This window comes from Triturus cristatus, chromosome 6 (assembly GCF_964204655.1).
Source record: "Triturus cristatus chromosome 6, aTriCri1.1, whole genome shotgun sequence".
NCBI lineage: Eukaryota > Metazoa > Chordata > Amphibia > Caudata > Salamandridae > Triturus > Triturus cristatus.
The window spans coordinates 635,735,078-635,762,952 of NC_140589.1; the positions used below are offsets into that span (position 1 = coordinate 635,735,078).

At 43.2% G+C, this 27,875-nt stretch overlaps 1 protein-coding gene across 2 annotated transcripts in view; it reads right to left on the reverse strand.

Moving 5' to 3' along the window:
* The window catches only part of KLHL32 (kelch like family member 32), an 816,038-nt gene extending 788,600 nt beyond the window's left edge, over positions 1 to 27,438 (reverse strand). Inside the window, exon 1 of one of the 2 annotated variants that reach the window (XM_085611126.1) lies at positions 27,225 to 27,438. The gene's annotated coding sequence lies outside the window, so the exon portion shown is untranslated. Of the gene's footprint in view, positions 1 to 27,031; positions 27,200 to 27,224 lie in introns of those variants that run through there. The other variant, XM_085611127.1, reaches the window with a different exon arrangement.
* Between the last annotated feature and the right edge of the window lie 437 nt (positions 27,439 to 27,875).

Below are 27,875 nucleotides of genomic sequence, written 5' to 3' on the forward strand. Positions count from 1 at the left end.
AGGTGGTTAACAAATAGCTTACGGAATTTGTGGAAAGAGAGGCGCTCTTGAATCCAGCCCAATCAGGGATTCGGGCATTTCACAGTACAGAATCAGTTCTAGTTGAGGTGTCTGAGGCCACCTGTGAGTGTTTGGACGCTGGAGGGAGAGCTGCATTAATTTTGCTGGACCTCTCAGCGGCGTTCGACACGGCTCCGCACTCACTTCTTCTGATGTGACTGGCCGGGATTGATGTGTCGGGGGTCATCTGGGGTTGGCTTAGGTCCTTTTTGGAGGGGCAGGTCGAGCATATTTGGCTTCAACTGTACTCCTCCTCCCCTCAGTCAGTGACAGCTGGAGTTCCCCAGGGTTCCTCCCTTAGCCCCCTTCTTTTTAATACCTATATCACTCCTCTGATATATCTGGCAGAGGAGTTGGGGGCCAAGGTGATGGCCCACGCCAACGACACCCAGCTGCTCTTTACCTGGGACAAAGATGCAGACTCTGTTCTATTTGTTCAACATTGTTTATCTTCTATTTTTAAATGGCTGGTGAATGCACAGTTCAAGTGTAATGAAGAGAAGTCCGAGATCCTTCTATTTGGTAAATTCCCTCCTAACTATCGAGAGCAGCTTTGGCCTCCTAAGCTTCTGTTGCCCACCGCCACAGGGACGCTCGTTAAAAATGTGGGGGTATGGTTTGATGAGAGTCTCTGCTTTTTGACACACATTAAGGAGTTGACTGGCTGTTGTATCGGCCTTCTTAAAACTCTTAGAAAATTCTTTACTCTTTTAACTCTGGCGGCAAGGGAAACGGTCACCTGTGCACTGATTGTGTCGCAGCTGCATTATGCCAACAACCTTTATGTTGGTATTCCGGGCTACCTGTTGAAAAAGCTGCAGGTGGTTCAGAATACAGCAGTCAGACTTCTTTTGAGCATTTCGGCTAGGAACAGTGTTCACCTGCGATCTCTCCATTGGCTCCCCTTGGTGGATAGAGTTACACTTAAATCACTGGTTTTGGCCCATCGTGCTCTTCATGGCTGCGGCCCTCTCTATTTGCAGAGACGTTTCTCCTTTTACGTTCCTTTGCGATCCCTGTCCCTACGCTTTGCTCAGGTTTCTCGCTTCAAGTATCAGAGGTTAGGGGGCAGTTCATTTGCTGTGAAGGCTGCTGTTGCTTGGAATGCCCTTCCTCTTGCACTACGTATTATTCAGGACCCAGTGGCTTTCAAAAGGAAACTAAAAACACATTTTTTTGCTTGAATTTCATTTTCCATACCCCACTAGGCATCGCACCGGGACACTCATGAGTATCTATGCGCGTTACAAATTTATGTAACATAACATAACAACACCTGGTGACCGTAGAAGTAAATGACAACTTGAGAACCAGAAATGAGAACAGCATCTTTAATATATGCGTGGTTATCGCATTTTAAACCGCATTCAATTGAACCTAAAACACATCTTGGAACGGAATGTATTGCAGAGAAGAGGTCAGCGGCTGAAAATGTCTGAGGGGATGCTTGCCCTGTCTAAACACAGGGAAATCAAGGGGGTTGAGATCTTTCTTTTAGGTAAATTTGAATAATGTGAAGCCTGGACTCTTGTTGGTGACACCCCATGTGGGAGAGAAAAAGGATCCTGGGGGGTCGTAGAGTAAACTACAATTGTCTAAAGTAGAGGCAACTAGTTGAAGGACCTAAATAGTGACTCATCTTCCTAGTGTTATGATCTTCTCGAAGTACGAGCCCCCGTGCCTAGATCTCATAGCTCCCGCCATCATTCTTTTAGTTGTGTATCAACAGAAATTTCTAACCTCTCCCACATATTCATTTTCCTTTCCACTTTTCTCTACTGGTGCTCCGAAGTAGCATTTATGCAGAATACATAGAGGGTTATTAAAAATAGATAAATACAAATAAAAACATGCAAACACAGATACAAATAGAGAAAAAGGGAAAAGTAAGAAGAAAAAGAACAAGACACAAAACACCACACTGACAGAATACATAAATCGAAAAATCTTCCATTTTAAACATGGACTCAAACGACTATACCTTAACACTACTGGTTGACTAATGAAGATTGGCTGATAGTCAAACCTCTGACCTGGGACTTGTTGATCATTATTTAGGAGAGAGTTGTAAGGGTCCTATCACTACTGGATTATGCTCTGTCTCTAGCCAAGTTGCCTTTCTTCTATTTTTTTGTGACATGGTATCAGTATAGCATGTGCATCATTAGCTGACACCCAGACCATATGTGATATGGTTGGTTGAACTCTTCACTGATGTGGTCCCCCTGTGTGTCTATTGACATAGAGAAAGAATCGTCTCTCCTAAAGTTTGAGCAATTACTTGCCTGAATGTGTACGCTTGTGTCTCCGCAAGTGCCCGTTTTGAATCTTCTGGTGCATTAGTACATTTTAGCCTATTAGTAACACATCCCTGCTATGGGTGAATGGTGCTCATGTTCTCAAAGTATGGGTAGGAGTGATGGTCTTTAGGCATTGACTTCTTCATTAATAGGACAGTTACTTACCTCCCTAAGTGTGGTTTTGGAACCAGAACCTTCCACAGGTTTTATAAGTGGTTCTGGATTTGTGGGTTGTTGCCGAGGGTTGTCAGTTGAACACTTAGCATTGCCAAATAATAGAAAAGAAAAATAGAGAGGAAATGATCGTGCTCGGATTACATTCTGGTAATCTTCAACAGTACAACTCTACGTCATGAAGATTAAGGTAAAGTAATTAGTAAATTTACCAAGGTGTGTTTTAAAAAGAAAAATGAATTAAAAGTAACACCTACAAAATGGATAGACAAAAAAAGAATACGAGCAAGCTGAATAGAGGAAAAGACGAAGAGCTTGGCTTCCAGTTTTGTAATGCTGCACAGTACATAACAACTGTTATTATAACTCATTATTTTTGGCTCATTATTTTCCTCTTCATTTTTTAGCATTCTCAAATGTATGAAAAGCTGAGTGTAGGAAAATAAAAGAACCCCTGCATGACACTGGAGAATGTGCACCCCTTCACAAAGCTCTCTATAGTGAATAAGTGGGTAATTTTCTATTTTGACCACAGAGTACACAACATCATGTGCGAGTAGACGGCCCGTTGTGACATACAATGTGACTCAGAGAAAGACTCTGTGGTCTTGAGAAACACATCCTTGCACCCTCTTTTACTGAGCATGATTACCATCAGCTCACCGGGCTGTACAGGACTGACAGTGGTGGCAGCAGCCGATTGTGTATGCAGGACAAGTGATTACTGCTAGCTGCAGCACGGCTTTTCCATCTACATGGGTAGAATCTGCCATTGTGCCTATTTTCAAAAAGGGGGATAGACTGGACCCGGGCTGTTAAAGGCCAATCTCCTTACTGGACACTGTAACTAAAGTAATAGTCAAAATAATTTTAGAACGCCTCCAGGATTGGGCAGAGGAGAACACGGTTCTATCCGACCTACAATGTGGTTTTCGCACGGGTCTAGGGACGGTGGAACAGGGCTTAAATCTGTCTATCTTGGTGGGGAAATATACGAGGGCAAAAAAGGGGAACCTGTTTTTAGCATTTGTGGATCTCACAGCTGCTTTTTAAAAGTTATGGGAGTTGATGTTCAGATTATTGATTTTCTCATGTGTTTTATAGTGATGCCAAGGCACATGTGCGCTGTGGACTGAAGGGTGAGTGTTCGGCTGCATTCCTGATAAGGAGCGGAGTCAGGCAAGGCTGTGTTTGGCTCCGTTCATTTTTAATCTCTACATTAATGGTTTGGGGGAGGCTCTTCTCAAAGATAACCAAGACTGCCCACAAGTGGCCGGACGTCCAATACCAGCCCTCCTATACGCAGACGATGCGGTGCTGATGTCCCGCACACAAGTAGGTCTTCAGAGGATGCTTGATAGTTTCTCTCATTTTATGAAAGACCTCGGCTTAAGAGTAAGCTCCTCTAAGACCTTCATTATGCGCTGTGGCTATAGTATTAAGAAATTTAAAGATATGTTTATGACAGGACAGAAGATTGGGGTAACCAAAAGGTTCTCATATCTGGGAATCCTCTTTGCTCATAATGACACTCGGGCACAAGCAATTGCAGCAAAACAATTGGTACTCCTAAGAACAACATCTACCCTCACTAACTTTGCTAGGAAGTTGGGAAAAAGACCGCCTGAGGAGCTCATTAAAATTTATAAGGCAAAGTGTGTTTCATCAGTAGTGTATGGTGCAAGGGTCTGGGGGTTCACTGATTTGCTGCCTATCCAACGCCTGAAAAATTCCTTCCTAAGATACATTTTATCTGTTCTGAATAGTACCTCATCATGTATATTTTTTTTGCGGAGTTGGGACTCCCCTTCATCTCTGACTTAATAAAGCTCGAGCCTGTGCTTTTATGGCACAGGCTCTGGACCAAAGAAGAGGCAAAGTTAAACAGAGGCATTTTATCAGATATCTTGAAACTGGAAGGGGCCCTGAAGATCCCATGGATAAGATACGTCCGCAATTTCTTAAAAAATCTTGGCCGTTTAGACTGTTTTATTAATGCCAGAACTATTCGGACTATAACAAGGAAAGAACTAAGAAAAGAGGGCCTTCTGCTGTTGGACACTGATAGAATGTCATCTGAGATATTGAAACCTACAGTCCTGTATACAGTTGATTTTAACTACTTTTAACATTAAACCCTATTTAACTTTTGTACCAGGAGTTTTTATTAACTAGATTTAGGTTGGGGGTATTTCATAGACCAGTCACTTTACCCACAATGAATGACTGGTCCCAAAACCTTCAACTTTGCCCCAGTGATAATAATTCCAACCAATCTACGATTCACGTGGTTTTGCTTTTGTAGATTTTATATTCATGCTAGGAGAATGTACTTAGTACCAGTTTTTAAAATTAATTGGGCTCCGTCAATGTCGACCTGCTCTTCTTGCACTACAATATCTAGATAATGAGCACAATGTTTTAGGATAGTAATCTTTTTGAAGGCGGTTCTGAGTCAAAGGAAACGTATGCTTATTTAAATCGATTCTAATTGGACGAGGGATTCTGTTAATTTAATACTGTTTTAACCTTGTAATGTACTGTAGATTATGTTTATATTTGTAGGATACTTTTTAAACTTATGAACTGATTGATGTGTTTTATGCTTATCTGTGCTTTTATGATGGTCATATATTATCGAATAAAGCTTTCTTTGACTTTGTATGCAGGACAGACCATTTTACCTGTTGTATGTACAGGGAGAATTGTCTACTGGGATCTCCTTCTTAAGTTTGTCACTCCCATGCAATCGATTCCTTTGTCCAATCCGTGTGGGGCATGTGTGGCCCAATATGTTTAACCTCTATATGTGTAGTACGAGAAGCATGGAGTGTCTTTGTTATGGTGTGCTTGACTGCTACAGCCCCCAAATCACAAAACATATCTTGACTAGTCTAGGAGGAATAAGCAAAAGTCTGGAACTACTTGAAACAGGTCCCAGTACTGGAATTGTGGAAAAAACTCTCCCTCTCTCTCCCTCTCTCTCCCTCTCTCTCCCTCTCTCTCCCTCCCTCTCTCTCTCCCTCTCTCCCTCTCTCTCTCCCTCTCTCTCTCCCTCTCTAAACTTGCAATAAGTATGCAGGTGGTAAGCTTTGAAGCAGGCCAATGACTCTTACCTTGTAGGAATGGGTACACTGACTAATGAGGATAGGGGCTTACAAGAAGAAAAATGTGTCTAGAAAAGAAAGGCTGTAAGGAGCTATGCAGGAAGAACCAATGTTGGCTTGCTTCGGCCGAGGAAAGGATCTGCACTACCAGATCGCACAGCGAGGCTTTATGTCTGAACAAGATTCTTTTCTCTCCTAAACTGTTCTTGCCTGTGGTTCACACAAACTCTCCCTTTAGTCTATGGAGCCTGCAGAAAGCAAAAGAAGGTGGTGGATGTGCCACCTGAAAGACAGAAATTGAAAGAATTGCTGCAATTCCTTGGTGCTACAAAAGACGGCGGGTAATGTTGAATCAGAAGAATCAGCACATGTAAAAACATGGCACTACAATGATTTAAAACTACTATCTGCAGTTCACTACATCAGCAAAATCACTGCTGCCACAAGGGTTTGCTTAAGGTGTTTGTGGGTGGTGGGCTTAAGCTTTGGGACAAGAAATTTCAGAGCATTTGCCTCCCTCTATGCAGTGCATGTAAGCACGGCCATTTGTAACTAGTGTATACACCGCCTCTGCTCATTTGACCAGAGGCACAACCACACTGCCAGAGGATGCCACCCTGCTAGTACATTGAAAATGTGTGTGGGAATGCACAGAGTCAAGAGCTGTACCCCAGCTGACAATATACTACGGAAGTGCTCACATATTGAAAGAACACAGCTACTATGTGCAATCAGGAATGTGGAATAAAGGTTACAAATACTTGGGTAGTTAGACCAGAAATTAGGAGCCAATGATTGTAACTAATGAACAGCTGCTGCCTAATGGAAGCAGAGAAGATGCATCCTCAGAGCTTTGGGGACTTAATGTGTCTATACATCCTGATCGTGTCAGGATAACTGAGAATATAATCAGAACAGTGTTAAGTTCCCAGAAATCTCCATGAACATTAGATCACGCTGCATTTCCTGTGTAATACTGAGTGGCATGCCAGATTAAAGTACTCTTAAAGACTGGACACTGAGAAGATCTGTTGAGTCTCCTTGACTGCTTGAGGAAAGCCCTCCTCCTTCCAGTAGCCGTGGTGCCATTCATCCCTTAAAAAAACACATAAAAGGTGTCAATTGCCTCCTTAAGAAGGTCCTAGTTAGAAGGAAAAATCACAAAGGGAGAACACCTCCTTGGTAATCTTATAGCTCTTGATTGAAAATGAAGATTCATTCATAGGATAACATCAAGACAACAAGCTCCCACTGACATCAGGAAAGTGGTAAGGGTCAAGCAAGGACATACAGAAGTAGGTCCAGTAGATTTTTCAACTGCAAAAAGCAAAAATCAGGGACAAAAATAGCAGCAAGAGGGCAAAGAATGCAATGAAAAATAAAAGGACCAATTGTGTTGCAACGCATCCAGCATTTGGAATTATCTCCTTATACAGAATTCAAACTGGTACTGACATCAAAGGAAAAGGCTACTTCATCTTGGATTAGGTACCTCAGATAACATTATTTGCACATTTGGATGGGGCAGTCAGTAAAGATTGATCACTCCCCTTTCCTGAAATTCATGGCATCGGTTTGGCACACAAAAGGAAAGCCCAAGTGTGACAGCTTTTGCCCAGCAATGAACTCTAAAGTCTCACTACTGCCCTTCTTCCCTGCCACTCCATGCAGCTTACTGAACACCCCTCCAGCGGAGTGCAGAAACGCCAGTGTGGTCTAGGTGGCGAGGATGCTTAATGATGACCTGAGCATGGATCCAGCAGCACAGTGCCTGACTGCACGAAGAGCGCACTATCTCCCCCTGAACACTTGCAATCTCTATTAAGCTTTCTGCACAAAAGTAAAAGGTCGGGCTAGACCATGATTTTTTGACTATGGCATGCTTTTTTGGGTTCTGAGTTTCTGATGTGCTTGGTGCTCATGTCATCTTTGGCTGGTTTGCTGGATAACTAAGGGGGGACATTTGACATGTATGCATATGACACCCAGCTCATATTCAGTCTTGCAATCGGGCCTTCAGAACTCGCCAGTGGTGAGGAACAGGATGCTGCACATCTCCCCAGTTGTCCATCGACCATAAGGGAATGGATGTCAGCTAACTTTCTAAAGCACAACCCAGCAAAAAAGAGAGGTACCCCTGACGAATATAGACTTGCCACATCTAACTCTATGGCCCACCTCAGTTACTCTTTCTGTATCGGTAAAAATACATCATTATATTTATGAAGAGATGACCCTAGACAAAAAGTTAGTAATGTCTCCAGTATCTGTGTCTAGCATCTAAAATGACTGCACATTGATCTTTATCTGCACACAACAGTTGGAAAAGCCCTATACCAATTCTGTCTCGATTACAGGAATGTATTTGGGGTCCTAGAAGGAATGTTATGTCCACTGTAGCTAGTCCACAATGCTGCGCCAGGCTCCTGGCTGCAGTACACAAACAAGATCATCCCTCCTGAACCTGGAGTAAAGAACACGATTACATTTACAGCAATAATAGTTTATAAAGCTTTTTCTGAAAATGATCCTAGCTTTTGGTCTGCTATGTTCAAGAGGACTGCCCCCTTCCATGCCTTGTGATTGTCAGCTTGACTTGCTGGTGGCAACTGCAGGACAGACTAGCAAGAGTTGTTTTCTCAGTAGCATCAGCCAAGCTCTGGAAAACTTTGCTTCCACACTTGGGCGAACCTCATTTACTCTATTCAGAAAACTGAAAAACTAGGTGTTCAATCTGTAATGGCCAAACTCGGTGCTTTATTTGTAAGAAAAAATAAGTGCAAGGGCCCCTGCCATGCTTCCAATTTTAGTGAAAAAACAACTACTAACCATCACACTCCTACAAGTGTGACAATGTGGACTATTTCAGACCTCCACAGCTATAAGAATGGCTTGGGCAGCAGGTAATAGTAATTTGTAATGGATATAGAATTAAATATTAACTGATGTTGTGGTCATCTCACATTATCCAGACAGCGCCACCTAGTGGCAGACTGTCACAAGCCCGATGTTGATAATTAAGTGCCTGTACCAAGTAGCGGAAACCACTGGATCAAATTAAGCACTGGCTAAACTATACCTTCCAGAGTGTGATCAGGTGTTCTGTAGAGCCAAGAAGCGTTGGTGTACGTGCTCTCTGAAAATAATTTCCTAACATTCTAAATGACTCCACTGCCACTTTGTTGTTTTCCAGTAACCTGGAGTGCACTCCCAGAAAGCAATTTCTCAACATTTGACATGTCTAGAAAGGGAAAAATTGGAAGCAACGTTGATGAGATTTTTTATCAACTCGTTGCTATGCTTCTGGAAAAGTTCAATGCTTATTACTGACTCAAGGGAAGATCAAGCACCGCTGTAAAAACTAGCAAACTCAAATACAATACAATGTCAAGTTTGATTCCTAGATACATTTCCAAGTACTACTTTCTGCTTATTTTGGTTTTAAGCAGTCTGACCTGCAAGTATACTTCTAGATTGCTGTTTGGTGAAAGGACATGTTTCCAGGTCTGTGTTTTCATTTTACAAAATCGGTGGATTATGGGAGTGGTAGTCTTCATTTGCCTCATGGGTACAAATCAGACCACTGCACCCTTTAACAATAATATTTTGAAAATATGAAAGGAAAGAAGCATGAAGTGCTACCCACCTGACAAATTGTACTGTTGGAAATGGCCATCGCTTGTGTGGTGCAACTCCAGATTTTTGCCTTGACTGTTTTTGGTGGCTGTAGAACTCTGTACACTTTACCCATGCTAAACACTGGTAAAATGCCTGTGCTTCCTCTACTCTCTACTTCAACAAGATTAAATTGGCATACCCCTAATTGGCATATTTAAAATACCTCTAAGTCCCAAGTATTTGTTACAAGACTGTACCTAGGGCTTGTAAGCTAAATGTCACCAGTGGGCAGTAGCACCTATTGTGCCACCCACTGCAGGGACAATGCAAACATGATGCAGGCATGATTACATGACTGTAGCCTGGCTGTGCAGTTTTAAAAACTACAAACTCAACCTGTCAAATTAACCCCTTTTGACAGGCCTAAACTTTCTTTTAAATATTAACAAGTCACCCCTAGGTAGGCCTTACTGCCTGGAAGGCAGAGTGCATGTAGTTAAAAGTAGGACATGTAAACGTTTAATGTTCGGGCAGGCGTATGGATGGGGTAGGTGCTAATGAGCCGGGCACCCGAGCTAAATTCCCGGTAAGGTGCGGGTACCCTGCGCAACTAGCGTTTGGAGCACTTCTCCTCCCATTAGGTCACGATCAGGAGCGTTATCAACTAATTAGTTGTAGCCTAACTGTAGGGTTCACAGTTTTGGCCTGCCCTGAACTTATAGAGGGTTTTTATCCCTGTTACTCACTACTCACGTGCACATCACATCACAGCATGTTTTTCCATTCCTGATGAAGCGCCACGGATCCTTGTGACCACACAGGCGTGAAACATGTTGACCTTCTAGTTACCTAGGCACATTTCGCCTATTGGGGTAACATTTAACCTATTGTTTTTTATTCTGACAAGGGTACATTAAACACACCTTTTCTGGTAACCCTTAGTCAGTTTTAAACCATTGCACGCATTTCAACACCCTCCACATAGGACACACCCCACACACCTGCATGCATCAAACGGCAGCTCTCAAAAGATCTCAGCTTAAGTGACCCTTCGGTGGACCCGTAGGGCATTGCAGCGCCGGCCCAACGAGGAGCAAACACCCGATAATGAAGCATGACATCCTTCAGGGTGTGTGAGGGCAACAAGAGGCAAGACTTGCTCTACCCTCTTTCTAGTGGGTTCTAGGCCCATGATCCTTTCCTTACTTCTTCTCCCTTTCTTAGTGAGTGGGTGACATGCTGCACCACTCCTCAGGAACAGTGTCCCCAGTTTCAACTTAACGTTGAATGTTAAACATGTCCTTACCGTGAATAGGGTCAAAAAGCTATTTTCACCATAGCAGGGATGGCTGTTCCGTAGGAAATCACTGAGATACAATATTAAAATAATAATGTTACCTCCTGCTATGAAACTACTGTACATTTAATTCTTGGCCTTTTTAAAATATTTATTACAATCCCAATTCACTAGTGAAGTGGGATTTGTAATAAATATTATAAAAAAGGGTACTTTTAGAAAATCACCATTGACCTGCTAAAGCCTTTAAAGGCTCTTTTGCATGAGCTCCAACTGTTTCACATTTAAACATTAACATTCATAACGGTAGGTTCCCCCATTTGGATCTTTGTTGTTTTAGTCATTTTATATATCAAAATGTAGTCTATTTAATTTGTTTTTTTTTCCGTGTGTTGTGATTTTATTTGATTAATGTTTTGGTACTTCATAGATACTTTACACATTGCACTAAGTTAAGCCTGCCTGCTTGGAGCAATAGCTACCGCGTGGTTGAGCTCAGGTTAAGTTAGTGGCTTTAGTGCGTCACCCTGACAAGGGTTGTGGTTACTACTTGGGGTGGGTTCTCACCCTCCTCAACTAATACCCCAATTTCCTACAGGTACTAGGTCTCAAAACCATTGTAAACGATTTCCAATGACCAGGCATTCCTAATCCAAATGGGCTCATCTAAAGTTGCATACACACATTCTACAGAAAAACTGACATGGAATGAGGCATGCTAATATTGTGCATAACAAAATGAACTAACTTTAATTTCAACATTCAGTATAGAATAAAAAGTATAGAAACATAGCAGTCAGTGGGGGCACAACTGTTAATCGGCTCTTCAAGACCATTGCTTACAGCCATTGCAACAACTCTACTCACTGCCAGTGCAGCATCATCACTCCTCCTCACTGGAGCACTTCTGCTCACGATCACAGCAGCATCTCTGTTGTCATTGCATCCGCAGTTTTGCTGATGGTCATGGCACTCAGCATTATCACCACAGCACTGTTTGCTTTTATTGAAGCACCACTGCTCACTACCACTGCAGCACCACTGTGTGACGTTCTAGCAACATAACTAGTCACTTTTGCTGCAGGACCTTCACTGGCTATCATTGCAGCACAACTACATACAATTACTGTGGTACTGGTGCTCTCGGTCAGTGCTGCTGAAATATTGCCACTACAGCGCCAATGCTCAAGACAACTACAGCATGGCATCACTGCTTGGAATCACTGCTGTTTCACTTCTTACTTTCAGTGGTCACCCTCTCAACTACACCACTAACTGCTCACTGACGTATCGCCTCGCTTTGTCACTATTGTTACGGTGCTGTCAGATGTCACCACATCGCTGATTATCACAACACCAATACTCACATAGCATATGCCCTTAAAGTTTGTAAGATGGGGTAACCAACAGCAAAATCCTTCCCTACAAAGGTAGCTTGTAGCATTTCATGTAACAAAATACATATCTGTAGACGCGTATAGAGAGAAATAGCAATCCAGCCTTAAACGCCTATAGACTTTAGCATCCAAATTGTACAATCAAAATGACAGGTCCGCTGTGTTATTATAACTTTTTATAATAAACAGATCAGATCTGTGGCATCAGAAATATATTTCCTAGTGAACTAATCAGGCCTCTAGTTGTCATCATTGGCTTGTCACCATAACCAATTGAGGCACGGAACTTAACCATTCCCACACGGTAACCATCAGGCCTACAGACGTAATATTACATGATAAACAAAATTACAGTTTGCCAATCAAAATACTATCTTTCTTAAGAGTGCCAAGCAAGGATTCTGCCAGTGTAAATCATAAACCCCTGCATGGATTGTAAGAGGGGGTAACTAGCACCAAAACACTTGCCTACTACAGTAATCTGTGAGATTCTATGTAACATGTTACCTATTTGTAGGCTTTAATGTAGAATACTAACAATCTACCCTTAAATGCCCATTGACTTTAAATTATGCTTTTCACAATCAACATGACAGACATACTCTCTTTATTGTAATGTTCCATTATAAACAACCAGGCCTATATAGTAATCTGGGAAATTATATGTAACAAAATTCCAGCCTATCGGTTTTACTAGCAATCAATCCTTAAAGCCTATTGTGTTTAACATGATTTTCGCAATAAATAAGTCAGACTTAGTGGCTTTGACATAACATTTCATGCTAAACAAATCAAATCCCTGAAATGTGGTAATACTTTTGCAAATGAACCGATAAAAGCTATACCCTCTACACCTTTCCAACTCTGTCCAATTCAAGTGTGCATAAACTAACAGCCTTCATGCTCGCAGATATAAAAGTACAAATATGTAGAAAAATACAGCTTTCATAACAATACACAACCCCTCTCAACAGGGCTTAACAAGAATAATCACATTCACATTTGTCAGAGGGGGTGGCCAATGCCAAAACCATTGCCTACTACAGTAATCTGGGAGAGCATATGTGACGCAATTCTCGTCTGTAGCCTGTAACACGATGTGATAACCAACCGTTCAAGGCTTACTGTCTTTAACATGTGTGTTTCACCATAAATAAGCAAGACCAAGGGCCTCTGTCATAACTAAGGCTCCCTGTTTTCCGTTTTTACTGATTTTTATAGATAAATACAGACAGAAACCCATTTATTTTCATGCCTTTATTTATTTTTAAATGTGGATAAAAACGGAAATTGTGTGCTTTTTGAGTGATTCTATGCACACTATGCCATAACTGCCAGGCCAATAACTGAGTAGATTGATAGGTAAGGGGGTTAAAAAGAAAAAGGAAATTTAGTAAAGAGGCTTAAACAGCAGTAGATATGCCCAAGACAGATGCTTATATGTGCATATTTTCATATAAGTGCATTGATTTATCTTCTGCGGGTGTTCATAACACTGAAAGCTGGCAGACATTCAAGCATGACTGCATATTTATTGGTTAAATAAATGTGGAAACATACCAGTTTCAGCTTTATTTTTTCACATAATAAATATGGGTAATACAGATAAAGTTGACAAAAAATAAATATGGATAAATACAGACGGAAATGTCCCAAAAATAAATACCATAAAACCGGGGGCCCTAGTCATAACGTTTCACAATAAGCAGACTAGACCTATGGCATCAGACATAACATTTCCCAGGGCACCAATGAGGCCTATAGCCAATTCAGGCCTACAGTATTGAGCCTAAACTTTTCCACAAGGCAACCCTCAGGCACTCAATCATAAAATAGAATGGCACGCAAAATTACAGCTGGCTGTGCATATTACTATCTCTCCTAACACAGCCTAACAAGGATTCTCATAGAGCAAACCCCCTTTAGCCAAGGTTTGTTAAACAGAGTAACCAACTCTAAAATCCTTGACCACTACAGTAATGTGCGAGATTCCATGTAAAATAAAATATATGTATCCTTTATTATAAAGTAATGAAAAGCCACACTTAAATGCCTATTAACTTTAAAATATACTTTTCACAATAAATATGTCAGACCTAGTGCTTTTATCATAGCAGTTCATAATAGACAGATCAAGCATATAGCCAATATCATTGACCTGCCACCATAACCAGCTCAGTCCTGCTGTATCACGTTTAAGCTTTGCACAAGCCTAAAAGAGCAATGCAAGCAGTCTTTTTATTGGAAACGTTCAAATTCGGCCCAATCAAATTGTGTTCTCAGGGGAATTATTGTATGGGTGGACCCCAAGCTCCTGTCTCAGAAGTACCCTGAAATCTCTTGTTTATGGTTCCCATATGATCAAGCACCAGCTATACCACCAAGCCCACAACTAAAAATCCAAGTAGATTAGTGTTGCTTTGAGAACCCCAAATTGGGGAGCGGGGAAGCATTACGGAGCCACTGTTGATTCGGAGGAGGAAACGCTGCCACTGACCATTAGTCTGCCTACCTGGTACTATCGAAGCGGAGCCCTGCAGTCCTGGTCGCACCCGCCGCCGTGCCTTCACATCGCGCGGAGCGGTGCGGACCACAATTCCCAGCTTGCCCTGCGACTCCGCCCACTGCCTGATTCCCGCGCCGGAGAGGCTGAAAAGAGGGCAGCTCCCTCCGCCTCGCGGACGCGCGCTGTGGCAGACAGAGGCAGGGCTGGGCCACCCCCTTTGTCTGTAACGCGCTGTAGCACCTGTGCTGGAGGTAAGAGTTGCTACTCATCAAAGTACATTTGTTTGCCACGCTTTTCTGCCATGGGCAAAAATGATTCTACGCACCCCCGACCTAACACCAGACATAACAAAACATCCACCAACCCTCTCCCAAGTTTAACAGCAATTGACAGAATGCTGCAAAAGACTATAGGGGTAGTTGCCTCAGCAATAGAGTCTACCGAAAGACGTCTTTCACTTCCAATTGGATCAGTCCCGCCTATTTTACCTGAGAATGCATCTACAACTTTGGGCAATTCTTATGACTCTATGTTAATGATTTCCTATGCTGGTTTACCTGAACTTCCAGGAACTAATACCAACCTGGAGTTAATTAACCCTAATAATTCTTTGACTTTGGATCACACTCCTCCAGCAAGCAGACTGTCCATCACTCCTGTACTTCAGAAGCAGGTCTCGAATGAGGAGGAGCTTTTGACCAATGATATCATTGATGTTGATGGCAATAGTGCCACTGGGACACCTATTGTTACTGTACAATCCCCTGTTATTATTTCACCAGTCAAAACAAGAGGACAAAAGGCTAAAAATAAACAAAAACAAAATAATAAAGAGCAGAAGGTATCTAAACCCAAGGGTAAAGGTAATGGTCGCCATTCCAAAGCGGTACCAAATCTACCTGTAGTAGAGCCATGTGTAGATCAGTCTGATGTTACTAATGCCCAGCCAAATAGAATCAACAAAGAGGCCAGTTCTGATGGCTTCTGGGAAAGATTGGACGTACTTGTATCAACCTTTCTAGGGCCTATTAACGAGAATATCCGGGCCCTTGAAGCTAGGGTTAATTCTATTGATCAACATGTACAGTCAATCCTACATTCAATTAAGTCGATTTCAACCCAATTAGTTGTCCCTATACCTGACACTAACCAGAATAGGATCACGCCCTCACTTATCCCCGTTCCTGTCCCGTGTGTATCTGAGGGCACAAAGGCAAAGACAAAGGCAAGACCAAGGGGGGTTGATAAACAACTAAGTGTCCCAAGTACTTTGCCTGTAAGTGCTGGTAACAGCAACAGTCGCCCTCCTGGCATAGGGATTAGTGAAGGTATAGATAAAGCTTCGACGGAAAAGGGTGTAACATCTAGGGAAGATACTGGGAAACATGGGTCTCAAATACCAGACCAATCGAAGAGTTCATTCCATTTTGTTGATTATAAAAGTGATAATGTACCATCAGTAATGAATCTACCCCCAGAATGTGGAGCGTATGTTGTGGTCCTTTGTAATGTCCCCAGGCTACAGGAGGGGCAATTTGAGACCAATGAGACCCTGAAAAACAAAATTCTTCATTGGTTAACTAATAATTGTGGTTTACCAACCTTATATGCAGAACAGATCTTACTCACCCAGAGAGTAGGATGGATAGGCCCCACAACCAAGAACTTTAATGGGGACTGTATTATTATTAGTTTTAGATCACCATTCTGGGCACATAAAGTCCTACGCAGAGCCCCTCCCCCTTCTCACTGGGAATTTAATACTACTTGGTTGCCACTCGCCTATTTTTATAGACATCCATTGGTTAACAATCATGTCATGAAACCCATTTCCCATTATGTGAGTAACAATTGGCCGCCAATGGATTCGGCAACTCATCAGTTATTACCACCACTACCATTATACAATAGGTTTCAATGTCTGACCTCAATGGAGGACACTGATTGACATACAAAATCTGTAGCGATTTTAGATGGGGGGGGGGGGAATGGGACACCAAACCTGACTCCTATACAAAGGGAGAATAATGAAGGATTGTGCATGGATCTATTTTCGATAATTAAGTTATCGGGGGTAAATGGTGACAATGAGCCTGTTGCTCAAATAGTTGATACTTCTGTTAAATCTACTTTGTGTACGGATGCGTCTATAATATTGACTAATGAGGAAGGTACATTAACTCAAAAGGGATACACATTGACTTCCTGGAATATTGCAGGACTTCGAAATAAATTAGGGACGCCCTTCTGGCAAGACTTTATTACTTGTGGCACCGATATCATGTGTTTACAAGAAACATGGAGTACAGAATCTATTTCAATAGAGGGTTATACCTCATACTGTGTAAATGCCATCCCCTCCTTAATGGGTAGAGCGAAGGGTGGCCTAATGTTGCTAATTTCTACAAAATTGATTGGTTGTAAAGTTTTAACTTATTTACCTATTGACAATTATAGTCAAGTTTTACGACTATCTTTTCCGCAAGGTAAAGACTTGGGGCCTCATGTAGGTAGCCAAATACCGGTCGGTAACGGCCGATTTTCGGTAAATATGCCGTTACCGACCGGTATTCAGACAAGTGAGATGTAGGAGTCCAAAAACGACTATTCGGTAAATATGAGGCGGTAAATACCGAATCATATTTACCGAATTCTAAAATACCGAATCAGATTTACCGAATACATGCTTAACGAATCGGTAAATATGAAGTGGTAAATATGAAGTGGTAAAAATTAAAATGACATGTAGGAGCACTCGGTAATCAAGAAATCAAAGAAAATCGGTAAATAAGAGTCGGTAATTAACACGGATTGAAAGCAGGTGGTAACCATCAACAGTGCATATAAGCAATCCCAAAATGCAACAGCGTGGACAACATGGCCGCTATGTATGTCATTGCAAGGCGCCTACGTCTACAGGCAGCAGGACTGAGGGTTTGGCGACGGGAGGAACGCATCTACAGACAGAAAGTTGTCTGCTGCAATAATGTTCTTTTTCCACCCCCGCATGGGCGGCTGGATGTTTCCATCTGGCCTTCGATTCCAACCTTGAAAGCAGAGTTCAACAAGTTGTGCAGAATAAGAGCGCTATTGTCCCAAAAAGAGGTGCCTTTGACTTCCTCTCGTGAAACATTTGTCCTTCACGTTGCTAATTCGCGCACTGAGGTACAGGCGCTTCTGAATACTGACCTCCCCCTGCATTTCGGCTCTTTGATCCATACTATTTTCAATGCCTCGTCCACGACCGGCCTGGCTCATTTTTTTAAACTTGTGGGCTCGGGTCTCGTGACCTCTTTCCAAACTATTTTTGGTGTGATTCCGGCATTTCTTCATTCACTTTTCTCGAGCATCTTTGGAGGTGTCCCGCTGCTTCTGGCGCTAGTGGCAGGTGTGCTGCTTTTCCTTTTTGTACTCCGGAATGGCTGCTCCTTCTGTGCCACACGAGCACCTGTCCCGTCTGCATCTTCTTCGTGATAGGATGCTTGACTTTTATGGTACTTTGCCATTGGCGACTTTGAGCCTAGCTTATGGATTATCCTTCAGGTATTCCTACTTCACCTGCGTACAACCTGTATTTCACTGCCTGGATTGTCCCTTTGAATGGCCTCTGGATTTGTGCTTGACCAACATGGTGTCTCCGGTGCCGGATTTCGATCGACTGATGAGGCCCTTAGTGTCTCACGAGTTGGCCTGTTCTGGTGTCCGGATTATGGCCTGTGGTGCGGCGCATGGTATCCTGGGTAATTGGGACATCTCAGCGGCCGCCAACGACTTCTTGGCTATGAGCTATTTGGAGGAACATTCCGGGTGCCCTCTGATTGTGCTAGAGGCTCCGATGGTTGGAGAACACGTATGTTCCTTTTCTTTACTTAATTGGATGGCTGAGACTTTCAGTGGCCCTGCAAACGATTTTTTGTTGGAAGCAGTGGCCACATATGCTGCCTATACATTCATGGATTAACTGGACTGTCGTCCATTGCGCCTGTGCTACTGGACAGCACCCTGGCGCAACATTTATTTCTCTTATTTCTCATTTTTCTCTTCCTGATGGTCGGTTTGAGGTTTATTATATACTTGCATTTTTTTTATGACTTCTATGCTGCTATTTTTTGTAGTTTCGGACTTTGGCGCAGCATTGGTTACGCCTTGTTCTGCTCTGACGAAACTGAACTCTGCGTTCTCTCTTTTCTTGCCTATTGAATGGTGCTTCGATCAAGGGGGCGTGTAGTGAGTTCTCCCTGAATACGTACATACATTGTTAAGTTAGCATAACCACGTTAAATGTTAGAAAGCCATCTTTTGGTCGTTGCACACGACACTGCGTTTACATGTTATTTCTTAAATAAACTGCTGACTCGAGACTTGCTTCACACGAGAGCAATCTGTTGTTACCATCCCAAGCTCTGCGCAGCGACCTTGGTCTGTACATGGTGTGACGAACAGTCTGGAATATTACACAATGCATGTTTTCCACTCTAGGTTGATCGACCCACTGTTTAGCCATAACACACGCGCAGCTGCAAATACCTGAAAGTTGGTGCTTTTAATATCACAGACATCATGTTCATGATTCAGACCGAAGACGACCCTTCCTGCGAGAAGACTCCTGATGCTCCTGTGATGTGATTTCACTAAGCTGATCTTTGAGGTATGGGGTCCCCTATTCAAGCCTAGGAGACCTTCTATTAGCATAATAATAATATTAGCTTCTTAGTAAAGGGAAGGTGGTAGTATCCTCGGTATTTTCCGATTCGGTAAATACCACCTCGGTATTTTCCGATTCGGTAAATACCACCTCGGTATTTACCGATTCGGTAAATACCACCTCGGTATTTACCGAATCGGTGAATTCCGATTCGTGATTACCGAATGTTACCGAATCGGTAACTGTTACCGATTTTTTACCTACATATAACTTACCGATTCTAATTTACCGATTCGGTACGGCTCGGTATTTAAGAAACGGTAAAATTTATTTACCTACATGAGGCCCTTGGTGCTAATAAATTTTTACAATAATAATTTTCAGAACAATAGAGGAGCTTGTTTAGTGCCATTGGAAAAGGAGTTGGACAGGCTTCTAAACACTTTCAGTAAATTGGCTACAGTCTTGTGGGCTGGTGATTTTAACATCCAAGCATGCTCCTCTACACTCACTAATTCTTGTGGTTATTTGAAAACCTATTCAACCACTGATGGGACTAAGGATGACATGTTGCATTTCCCCCATTGCGAATATGGTCTAACCCTCAACACTTTAATGGCTAAATTCGATCTTGAGCTGTTGGATTGTACTATAAATGAGGCTAACCTTAAATGTCCCACATTCACTGGTAGGGAAGCTAGTAGCAACATAGATCATATCCTACTCTCTAAGAACTGCCCTTATATGAATCTTTGGATATCCGAACAGGTGGTTAGTGATCACAATAGTATTTCCATAGTTTTGTTAGCTTGGGGAAATAGAATTACTAGCACTACCCATACAATCAATGATATCCTCCCCATTAGACCGAATGGTAGGAGAATAAAATGGACTGGTCTGGACCCACAAAAGATTCAACGGGACGTGATTGGTAAATGCAGAGATAGCATTAATTACTGCCTCAGTGAGGAGGTTACCCCTGGAAAGCTCTGTATGGAATTCGCTAATATTAATAATGTGATAAGAAATATCTTAACCAGGAATACCATAGGTTCTAGACAGGATAGTAAGAAGTGGTTTGACTCTGAATGCGCCAAGATTTTATCTAACCTAAAATTAGCATTAAGGACTAAACCCCGCAATCAATCTCTTGTCTGTAAACTACGTAAAGATTACAAACAAGCTATTTTAGCACAAAAAAAGGCATTGAGATTAGACGCCTGGGACAAACTAACCATGGCCAGTGAGTTGAACAACATTAAACTTTTTTGGGAAATTGTAAACAGCCCCTTCCTAAAGGAGGATTGTATCCCTGAGTTGATGTCTCATGTTAATTGCACTGAATGGATTGAGCACTTTTCAATTTTTTTTAATCCCGAACAGATTGTTTTAACTTTTCCTCTTTTAACAAATAATTTTACATGGCCTTTATTACCATTAACAATTAGCGTTGAGGAGGTGCGTGAGGGACTGTTAAATAGCAAAGGGGGAAAGGCTCCCGGCCCGGATGGTGTTCCGATCGATCTATATAAGGATGAAATGGATCTCTGGGCACCAATCCTTGCAAGAATTTTTAATGCTGCCGCCACAGGAAATTTTCCATTATCATGGGCCGAATCTCTAATTGTTCCACTTTACAAAAAGGGTTCGCGCTCTGAAGCATGCAACTATCGCCCTATTTCACTGCTTGATTCTTCAATAAAAGTGCTAAGTAGGGTGCTTCTAAAAAGATTGGAAATATGGGCCGAAGAATCCAATGTATTGACTCCAGTCCAATACGGTTTTAGGAAAGGCATTGGGACCATTGAACAATGTGTTAATTTGGAATTACTTATCAATAAATATACAGTGGTAAAAGGGGGAAATTTGTTTCTATGTTTCGCTGACTTGAGCAGTGCGTTCGACTTAGTGGACCATTCGCTCCTCTGGTCAGTATTACTTGAATATGGGGCTCCAAAGGAGATTGTGTTTTTCCTAGCCAGGATATATGAGAAACTGTCTTGTAGTGTACGTTATGGACCTATGGGCGAGCGAACCCCCTTTTTTACTGTGCGAAGGGGCATTAGACAAGGGTGTGTATTGGCTTCCATTTTATTTTATCTTTTTATAAATCAAATTGCCGAGATTTTAAATAATACCCCTGCTGATGCCCCCAAAATAGATAATACTGTTGTGCCCATTTTGTTAAATGCGGACGATGCCGTCCTAATTTCACGCACCCCTCTGGGTTTACAACGTTTAATTGATGCTTTTACTGGTTTTATTAATGACAGGAAATTGCTGATTAATAAATTAAAAACTTTTACCATGATTTGTGGGCGAAAACCTAAATCATCGCGGTCCTTTTTTCTTGAAGGCTCGAAGATACAAGCAGTTGACACCTTTTGTTATTTAGGCATCAGTTTTGAGGCTAATGGCAAATGGTCTAACGAGCAAGGAAATATTGTTCACAAAATGACCAGAAATTCTAATGGCATTTTCCGTTTTGCGTCAAAAATAGGGGAGTACAGAATAAAAGATATGATAACCATATATAACGCAAGATGCGTTTCTTCGGCTTTATATGGAGCTGGTTTATGGGGCCATTCTCCAATGGTCCAATTGCAAATTAACGAAAATACCTTCCTTAAACGTCTGTTATGTGTCCCAGTTGCAGCCTCATCTGATTTAATTCATCAAGAAACAGGCCTTAATTATTTATCAGATTTGGCTGCTTTACGCCCTTTATTATTATGGCGTTCAATATGGAACAAAAAGGAAACTGAGTTCACACAGTCCGTAATTAAGGACTGTCTTAAGTTGGACTTCCATCTCCGTATTCCATGGCTGAATTATATTATCCTCTGGTATAATATCCTATTTGGAATTAAGATTTCTAAAGATTCTGTTTGTGATATATTACCCTCTAAGAAGGAAATTAAAGACACATTCCTTCTTTATAAAACAGAAGAAAGGAATAAGTTGATTATGACTCACAAGACTTCTGTGTTTTATAGGCAGCTTAATCTAAAAAAAGGCCTTCAGTCATATTTGGTGGAAGTGACCAGGAAATCACACCGATTTGTTCTTGTACGTTTAAGGTTGGGTATCGTACACCATCTCGTATCCTTCCCTGTGATTGGGGCTGGTTCTAGCGAAGAATGCCCGTGTGACAACATTTCCAAACAAAGTTGTTGCCATTTCCTGTTATTTTGTAAATTTTACATATTCTTGAGGAAATTTTACCTGAAACCGATTCTTTTAAAATATAACATCCGTTTAACAGCATATGCCATGAACCTACTCTGTTCCCTTCAGAGCTGGGATATTTGTTTCCATGTAGCATTATACATTTTAAAATGTAGAGCTGCTAGGAAATCCATAACTATCTGTTAATGATAAATGTTAACTGTGCCTTGCTTTGATGTTATAGTTATGTATAAGTCATTTTATGGAAATAACTTATTTTATGCTTAAGTCACTTTATTATCATGAGTTGCACTCATTTTGTTATACTCAAGTCACTTTATGCTAGCCACCCATTTTCTCCACCTATATGGTGATAGCTACTGACAAAGATTTTAATGACTTAATATTACAATGTCTTATCTTTTTAAATATGTATATATATGGATGTATCAATTATGTCTCACCATTCAATGCAAGTTAAGTTAGGGTTTGTATAGGAATAACTATCTGTCCATGATGTTGTTGGATTATATGTCATGTTATTTTTTTTTATGTATTTTTTATTTGTTCAGCTTATATGGTTGTATTTATACAAACCGAATTAAAGCTTATTTGACTGACTGACTGACTGATCAAGCACCAGCTATACCACCAAGCCCACAACTAAAAATCCAAGTAGATCAGTGTTGCTTTGAGAACCCCAAAGTGCACCAAAACACAAAACTAAAGGGAGGTGCTTGGACTACATATGACTGCCCTCCTCCGCTCTGTGCTGCTGCCACATAAAACAAACACTGTAAATGATCTAAGACACTTTAACAGTATTACAAATTCATCTGTGTGCCCCTGAAAGTTCAAGCTCAGGTAGCCATACTGCAACTGGCTCAGGCAGGTGGATTAATAAAGTATTCGGGTGGATTAATAAATCAAAAACCAAAGGAAATGATGGACGGAGTGTTGAACATTGCAAGCACTCACCCCCAGTCAACTGATCTGGGTTTAATCCATCACCGTTCTTTAGCCCACTCTGCCACCCCAGTTCAGACATGGCCATATGCAAATCAGTCTGACCCTGTGCCTCATGGGAACAGTCCAGCCCGAACTGCCAGGCCATGTCTTCCCTGGACCGGAAACAAGCTTCCTAGGACCGGTTTCTGGCATTTCAGCCGTCTTCAGCCAGGCTTGCTTGAGTCCAGTGGCAAAGTGAGCAAGGGACTCACGTCTGAGCGTACCCTGCCAACTTATGGCTAACAAAGCAAAAACCAAAGGAAATGATGGACGGAGTGTTGTACATTGCAAGCACTCACCCCCAGTCAACTGATCTGGGTTTAATCCATCACCGTTCTTTAGCCCACTCTGCCAACCCAGCTCAGACATGGCCATATGCAAATCAGTCTGACCCTGTGCCTCAGCCGTCTTCAGCCAGGCTTGCTTGAATCCAGTGGCAAAGTGAGCACTATGACCAACGTAGCCAAATGGATGAGAGACAACTGCCTCAAACTCAACTCCAGCAAAACAGAAGTATTGATCTTCGTTAAGAACGCCTCCATATGGGACCACAGCTGGTGGCCAGCAGAACTCAGACAAACACCTACACCGACAGAGCATGCACACAACCTTGGCATCATCCTTTACAGCCAACTGACCATGAAACGACAAGTCAACGCAGTTGCCTCCTACTGCTTCCACGCCCTCCACATGCTCCACAGAATGTTCAGATGGATCCCAGTCAACACCAGAAAGACCATGACACAGGCCCTCGTCACCAGCCATCTCGATTACGGCAACGCTCTCTACCCTGGAATTTCCACCCAGCTCCTCAAAAGACCCCATAACATACAGAACACCTCAAACAGACTCATCCTGGGCCACCGCAAATGGACTGACATCACCCCCACCTCAGAAACCTCCCCTTGCTCCCCATCCAGAAGAGATGCCAGTTAAAGTTTCTCAAGCACGCATACAAAGCTCCACACGATCAAGGACCATCCTGCATCAACTTAACTTCCACCTACCCGCAAGACCCTAGTGCTCTGCCTCACTCGCCCACACCCCTACATCAGTTGCAGCGGGGGATGCTCCTTCTCCAACTTCGTTGCCAAGACCTGACCCATCCACCTCCGAACAGCACCCTCCCTGGTGGACTTCAGTAAGAAAATCATGACCTGGCTTTTCAACAGAGACAAGGCTCTCCCAGCGCCCAGATAACCCTAGGGGTGACAGTGCTGTGCTTTACAAATGCCGATTGATGTAGCAATGGACTATTTGATAAGGAAGTGACGAGGGAAAACTTTAAACTTTTTGGAACCAGCCCCATAGACACAAGCATTTAAAAGAGCCCTCAGTTCAAAAATGTTCTAAGTAAGAGTGAAAGGTATGTTTCCACATATATAACAGTTTAGCCCCAATTTACCACCTATTAGAACATTGGAATGTTGAGCGCTCCATTGAAAACAATGAAAGGCTCAGGGCTTCTAATGGCTGTTAGAAGCCTGGAGCACCAACATTCCAATGTTTTGTTCACAGCTGTGAACAAAGGCCTCATGGAGCCTGAGGGGATTTCAAACCCCTAGGGCTCCATGAGGCCTTTGTTTTACAAATCAAAACATTCTGCCCTCTAGTGGTGGAATGTTCTAATAGCCTAAGACCCCTCCCTACTGGCCATTAAAGGCTCGCTCCCTTGTTAAAGGCTCTCGCCTTCATTTCAGGCCTTTAACGCTGGAGTGGGCCTTTAATGGCCGGTAGAGCCTGGTAAGGTGGGCTCTACGTCTATATGAGCAACCATTCCTTACTTGCTAAAAAAGTATTACAGTTGTACAGATGAATCAAAAAATGCCTTATTTGAAAGAGGGAAGCCTCGTACGCTCTGTTGTTGGGAATGAATTGCTCACGTCAGTAAAGGGGCCGATGTGAGAATCTTCTGTTCTGAGGAGCTCTGGTACAATCTGTATATCATCCACATTTCAGCACATACTATTGGCAATAACCAGTCATGTTGTGACAGAGGGATTGTGCGCGCCTGCACAACAGATCTGTCTATGCCATCAGAAAAATCTAATATTAAATAAACTACAAGTTATTTATTCTGTTGAGCAAGTTAACAATCCTCAATTTAGATCTGTGCTCCTTTCTAGAGAGTTGATGTTCTGTCCCCCGTATCTCGATCGAATTAGTCTTATGAAGTTGGTGAGTAAAAATTGACCGTATGCTTAGTAGAGTCCATGTTAACAAAGAAACAGTCAAACAGGTGTGATAATATATAGTTTACTTGCGAGTGTGAATATATTTCTTTTTTCAGGGCGGGAGAGGGGCAAGAGGAAACCTACTGCCCAAGTAGTAAAGTAAGAAAATGAATGCTGCCGAGGAACCACGGAGTTTACAACGCACCATTCCATTGTTACTTCCCCTGGTTCACCCTCAGACCAGAGCGCAGGCCCACACTGTAAAGCCAGTGTATGAATAACACTCAGGTTGATTCCTCCAGGCCCATCCTTGACAGGGATGTGCGCGGTGCGCACTCACCTCTCACGCACACGGAGGTAGTCATGACACTGCCTAGTTGGGACTCCTTTTACTGAGGGGAACTGTTGCCAACAGTTTCCTAGAAGTGAGGATCAAACAGGATTCCCTATAACGCTCCCCTATCTGCGCAGTCTCTTTTTTTAGGATGTATTTTCTGCAGCACTGCAGCGGTCTCTATGAAGGCCCTGGACGCTGTCACGTTGAGCACTGTTTACAGTCACTGTAGCCACACCACTGCATACTTGCTGCAGCACCTCTCGGTCATCTTCATTGCAGCAAAACACAAACCTTCACTACCGCTCACGAATACTGCAACACCACTGCTCACTTTCGCTGAAACACGCTTTTCAGTGCACTGCAGCTCGCTGTCGCTGTAATACTGTTGCACCACCACCAATGTTGTCACTACGGCACAGCTGCTCACGGATTCGCCAAACGCTATTCCTGTCTGACAACCAGAACCACTGCGATCGTTGCAGTAACAACACTCTTTTTAACTGCAGCGCAGATGCAAAATGTCAGTATTGAAACACTGCTCATTTGTGCTGGAACACTACTGCCTGGGTTTTACCACTGCTTTATCACTGTGACAGCATTCTCAGTGCGAATTCGAATGACAAAACTACTCCTCGATGGCATCTAGTGATTTCACAGCTGCAAAACCGCTATTTCAGCAACTAATCGGTGTCACTGCTGCACCACTGGATTTTCACTTAAACACCACTGCTACTTTAGTGCAACTGCCCTCTCCCCTGCTCTACAGCACTGTAACGCCACATCACCAATGACTGCAGTCACTGCCTCAACCACTACAACTTCACCACTAACCAGCCTCTCCCCTCTCCCTCCCCCCTGCTGACTGTCAGTGCCGAGCCGTGACCTGCTGTCAATGTGTTATCACTGCTCCACCACTGCTTACTACCACTATAGTACTGGTGTGTACTATCACTGCAAACTCCACTGTAGCGCCGAAACCAGTATCTACTCTCACTGTTCACCAATGCTGAAGTAGTACTATGGGACCGCTACTGCCATGCCAGCGCTATTCACTTTCAGTGCACAATCGCCGTTTTCTCTGGCTGTCGCACTGCAGCTCACTGTTACTGCGATGCAAGTGCCCACTAGCATTGTAGTGCAATATCTCACGTTCACTGTCACTGCAGCGCTACTGCTTACTATCACTGGCCACCGCGCGCCATCAGGGCATCATCACTGGTCACTGTCCTCACTCACTCACCACAGCCCAGCTCTTGCGGCGCTCACTGTCATCGTTTTCTGTCACTGCTCCGTTCGTTGCTCGCTGTCACTGCGTGTGACACTTGTCACTGCTCCCTGTTAGCACCCTCCTACCCCCGCCGCTCCGGGTTCAACCCCGCAGCGGATGCCTGGTCCTGCGGTTCCGTTCACTGAACATGCCGTGATGCGCTCACCTCAGAGGCTTCGGCAGCAGGTGTCGGGAAGATGGCTGGGATGCCGCGGCGCAGGCAGAGGCCGGGCTGCGCGCGCCGGTGGTCCCAGGCGGTCTGCTCTGTACCGCGCGGGGGTGCCGGGGCTGCGGGTGTCCGCCGGGCCGCAACCTGCGCTCCTCGGGGACGGCAGCAGTCGGTGCCGCGCGCTTGCTCGCGCCTGTGGCCAGCATTGCCTGGGAGGAGGGGGAGCTGCTCCTCCCTCCACTCCTATCTCTGGTCCCTCCCTTCTCTCTGCTCCACCCTCTTCTTGGGGAACCGGGGGCCAGGTGCTGGTTACATGCACGGGGGGCTGGTTAGCCTCCAGGAATGGGCCGGCAGTTACCAGCCCCTGCCACCCGGCCGCGTAAAACTCCTCACCTGCCCGGGTGCAAGGTTCCCGTGCAGCCAGAACACCTGAGACAACCACTCGCATCAACGCAGAACAATGTCAGTTTATGTTGCGTTTTCTCTTTTACATCTCGTTTCTGTTTTAAAAATATCCACCCCCGATTCATGTTTTTGGTAAAACGAGTTATGCTTCGTTCAAGAAACAATCTTACCTTTCCTATTTCCCCTCATACCGTGAAGCATCCACTGGAATAAGAACGTTTCCTTTTCTATAGCAGCTTCTGC